Below are 4,761 nucleotides of genomic sequence, written 5' to 3' on the forward strand. Positions count from 1 at the left end.
CGGCGCTGTCCGAGCGCGGCAGGTGCACGGTCCCGGCCGGCGGAGCCCTTCCCTCCCTCCCTCCCCTCCCCTGTTCCCATCTCCGAAAGCCCAAAGGATGCCGGTGTTCGTGATGCTGGGAAAACATCGCAGTGAAGCACCGTGACTCGCTGGGTTTTTGCCACTGTGCCCAGTCCGCTCCAGTGCATGCCCGAGCAGTGGTGCCACTTTTCCTGTCCCTGGGTGAGTCCTGCACCCACTCAGGAAACCGGCAGGTCCCATTGCCACAATCCCTGACCCCAGAGCCCATGCAGAAAAGAGACAGGAGACAGCTTGACCATTGTTAGGGACATGAGAGCACCTGGGGGGGATGCTTTCCATCTCTGCACAAGCACAGTCTGGTCAAAGTGAGGCACTTTGCAGCTGCGGAGGGTGTACAGCCATTTGCTGTGGTCCTTTGGGGCAGCAGAGCAGTGTTTGAGGAAGCCCAGCACCAAATGCACCGGCTGAAAAACCTTTGGCTGCACCCCGGCAGCAGCCACTCTTGGCAGCCCATCCCCAGTGCCATGGCTGTGCAGTGGTGGTTTGGTGGGATGGTGCTCCAAGTGGGATGAAGAGTGCAGGGCCGAGCGCAGTGTGGAGGGGGCAGGCAGCAGCCCCCCGCTCTGGGAAGCACCGTGCCTGCACTGGGTATTCTTAGACACATTTTTTCCAGATGGGGTAACCGAGAAACCCAGATTAAGTAGCCGGGACAACAGGCCTGATACGAGAGACCTTGGTGGGGGGATGAGGGCAAGAGGCCCTGGAGAGCAGAGATAGTGGTGGTGGCAGGCGGGAGAGGGGAGGGAGCAAGGCACGTACTAGGGCAGCGTGGCATGCATGGCACGACATGGCATGGCATCACGGGGCAGCGCTGCCCATCGCAGGCATGCCTTGACCTGGGGCGTAAGCTGAGGGTGCTGGTCCTGGGGCCAGCCCCAGCAGAGAGCCTCGGGCAGCCCCCATCCCCTCTGCAGGGTGAGGCTCCGCGCTGGCTGCTCCGGCACCCTCAGCCCTTCCCCGCCATCCCCAGCCTCGGAGCGCAGGCTGCCTTGCCACAGCGCCCAGTAGCCCCCGGGCTCCTGGCGCCATTTTGCTCCGTTGCCATGGAAACGCCATGTCAAAATCCCCTCCGCTGCACAGGGATGCTCGGGAGCCGTGAAGCGGAGCCGCGGCGGCACGGAGCGCCCCGCTCCCAGACCTGTCCCGTGGAGGGGTGCAGCGCCCTGCACCCCAGGAAACCACCCCGTGCTCGGCCGGATGGGTCCTGTCCCACGGGGCTGCTGCGGGCAGCGGGCGCACGGGAGGGGGCATGGGGGGGGGGGGGGAAGGCGAGCGGGGTGCAGGGCCCGGGGCTGGGCACTCCCGGGGTGCTCCCTGCACTGACATCCTCTGGCTCGGGCCGTGCGGGTAAACAGGGAATCTGCCGCTGCCCCAAAGCGAAGCATTGCATTCATTATTCATCAGCCCGGCTCTCCTCTGCCGCCATTGTCATCTAATTCCTTCATATAATTCCTCCTTTCTCTGCCGGCAGCTGGCGCGGCTGCCAGGAGTGCGTCCGGCCCCTTACCGGCAGCTTTGGGAGGGGAACGCGGGGCTCCGGGATGGGACGGGGTGACCGCTGTCAGACAGGATGGGGATGCTTGACAGCGGGTTTCTGCACGGGCCGCGCACCCCGCTGCCTCGGGAGGACCCAGGCGGCCCTGTCACTCCTTGCCCAGCTGCTGTCACAACAATGCGCGGCTTTGTGACCCCGGGGGGTCCCTGCACAGGGGCAGGTGGCAGCGGTGTCCCGGCCCCGCACGGCCCCAGCGAGGCCGCTGAGCCCTGCGTGCCCCGCAGCACAGCTCGGTCCGCAGCCACCGCGGTGCCGGCAGGCGCCAGGACAGGGCGGGAGCTGGGGAGCTGTTGATTCTGGGAGCCCAGCTGCCGTACCCGGTGCGTTTGCTGCCACAGAGCACCCCATGGCAGCGGCAGGTGCCAGAGCATCCTCCTGCCTGCAGCGGCTCTTTCCCGTCCCGATAAGGGTCTGCTGGCTAAACCGTCCGGATCCACAGGGAATCTCAGCTGGTGCCTCAGACCGGGGGGGTCGGGGAAGCGAGAAGGGGCAGGAGGAGGAGGAAGGAAGCTGCACCCTCCCGAACAGTGTGCATAGGGCAGCGACGGGTGAAACCCCAGGCTCAGCAGTGCCGTAGAGCCAGCACCCACCCAGGCTCTAGCCTGCCAAGGGCTTTTCACACGTAGAGGCTAGGGGGAATTAAGACAAATCACCTAAAGGTGTGAATCCCTGCCTGCAAATGCGCTAAATCCCAAGCGGATATGCTCTTTCAGGAGCAAAGTGGCTTTAGCTGCTTGTGTCTTAATCAGTCCCGGTTTAGGCTCAGCATGCTCCTGCACCAAGGGCAGGGCTGTCCCAGGACCACAGGGACAGTGGGGCAGGTGCTTCTCTGGGGACAGCACGCCCAGTGCCAGGCACGGGAATGCAGCCATGGGACATCCTGCTGCGGGGGGGATGCGGGGTGCAGGCAGTAGTGCGGTGGCACAGGAGGGACAGCCCTGACCCCACTGCACCGTGTCCCTGGACAGCTGCATCAATGCCCAGGGTGGGGCCTGTCCCAGGGAGCAATTTTCATCAAGTGATGCATTTTACATCAGAAACCCGGGGGCTCCCTCCCTGCCGAGCCAGGGGCTCAGCTGGGGCTTCCCTGGCAGCCCAGCAGCAGATGGGAGGTTTCTGGCACAGGCAATGCAGGGGGGGACTGGCCCCCAGCCCTCGCCCCCATGGCAGCAGGTGACCTATTTTCCTGCAGTGGCCCCTCAGCCTTGGGGCTCCCTGAGCCGCTGTGGGCAGCTGGCTGCCTGGCCCAGCACACATCCCATCGCCAGCACTGGCGGTTGATGTTGGCTGGTCTGGCCCTGCCCTTAATAACCTGCTTAGGGACTGTGGGGCACAACGGGGCCTCCCTGGCAGCCCAGCATTCCCCTCCCCAGCCCCTTTCTGCAGGGATGCTGCATGGAGTGGGTGAGGAGCCACATCCCTGCAGCATCCCCCTTCCCAAGCAGGACCAAGACTGAAGCAAGCCCAGATCCTAAAGCTGGTGTCAGCATGTGTAGCCATCCCCTGGGCAGCAGCAACAGCCATGGGCCCAAGGGGGGGCTGTGAGACGTGTGTGTGTGGGGTGTTTCGCTGACCATGCTGGGCTGGCCTTGGCCATGAAACAGGGTTTGCCTCCACTGAGAGCCTTGGAAAGGCACAAGGCTGCTTGGGACCTCTGCCTGGGGCAGGTCAACCGGAGAGCTTTGAGGGAGATTAAGGGAAAGAAATAAATAAGGGATAACTCCCCCCAGGCTGCCTCTCCTTTGGCTCACCTCTCTCCCCCTCCCCGCGCTGTCTCCTCTCAGCTCTTTCTTCTTCCTTCAGCTGCAAATACCACAAAAGCTCACTCATGGAGACAGGGCTTCTCATAGAGGGAGCTGGGGCTGTAAAGCCTTCCTGTGCTGTCTGCTGGAGTCTCACATTTTCTGGCACCTGGGATCAGCTGGATTTGTTACAGGGTAAGAAGGGGGGGATATCAAAAAAGACTTAAGGCAAACCCCCACTGCTGGCTGGGTTTGCCCAGAGGACAGTTGTCCATGCATGGCCCACAGCCCCTCAGATGGCGCATTGTGTGCACCCACATCCCAGTCCCCGCTGTGAGAGTCCCCACGGGGTGAGAGGCTGCAGCTTTCTGTCACTCCTAAAGATGCTGCACCCCTGGATGCAGCGCATCATGCAGGCACTCGTGGGTACATCTGGCAAAGCAGGCAGCTGCTGCCACGGGCTTGGTGAGTGGTGGCTGTTGCCCACAGGCTGCCCCAGCTCTGCCTGTGTTTTGCCTTGGTCCTTACCAGTTGGCAGGAACATCATGGCAAAATGGGTCAGGCTCCTATTCAGGGCCTGGGAGCCATCCCGTTCCTGGCTGGTGCTCAGGGGTGGGACAGAGGAGTCTTTCACAAAACCAGGCAAAACACTTATTTTATGTTTTATTCTTATTGCAGAGGCCTCCTGGGTGTGCAGTGCCTGCCAGCCCAAACCTGGCCATCACGAGAAGGCGAGCAGGGCAGCACCCTGCCTGCAGCGGGGAAACCTGCTCCTCAACATGAGGAGCTCTGGGCTGGCTGGGATGGGGAGGCAGCAGCATGCAGGGGGGATGTGACCCGCACATACCAAGTACCCAGCTTCACTGCCAAAGGGTGGCCACAGGATAAGCACATGGCTCAGGAAGGGACGCCCAGGGGCTTAGGAAGGATTAGCAAGAGATGGGAAGATGGACAACCAGAGCAAGAGCATGTGGGGGGCTGGCAGGAGCTGGGTCTCGTCAGGCAGCACATGCCACTGGCCAGGGCTTGGCACGTCACCGCCTGGCCCCGGCGCCCGCTATCTGGAGCTCCAACCATCCACTTGTCGCTTCTCTCCTTTAAAAGGCATCTGAGTCCCTGCCATTATCAGGCAGGGCAGATAGCACTGTCACGCTTGCAATAAACAGGTTTACAGACATCCCACTTGTCCTTGCAAGCGTGAATGGATGTCCCCATTGTCCCTGTGCCCCCTTCCCAAGGGGCTGTATCTGCCAGCTCACGCAGGGCCTGTGAGCATCCCAGCCAGCTGCATGTGGACACTGAGGATGCAGATTACCTGTGGCTGGCATCTCCATACCATGGAGCAGGAATGATGCCTCCTTGAGGCAGGATGCAGGTGCCCAA

Source organism: Neopsephotus bourkii, unplaced genomic scaffold (genome assembly GCF_033783945.1).
Source record: "Neopsephotus bourkii isolate Nb327-2 ecotype Australia unplaced genomic scaffold, CSIRO-AGI_Nbou_v1 NB_234, whole genome shotgun sequence".
In the NCBI taxonomy this organism is placed as follows: domain Eukaryota; kingdom Metazoa; phylum Chordata; class Aves; order Psittaciformes; family Psittacidae; genus Neopsephotus; species Neopsephotus bourkii.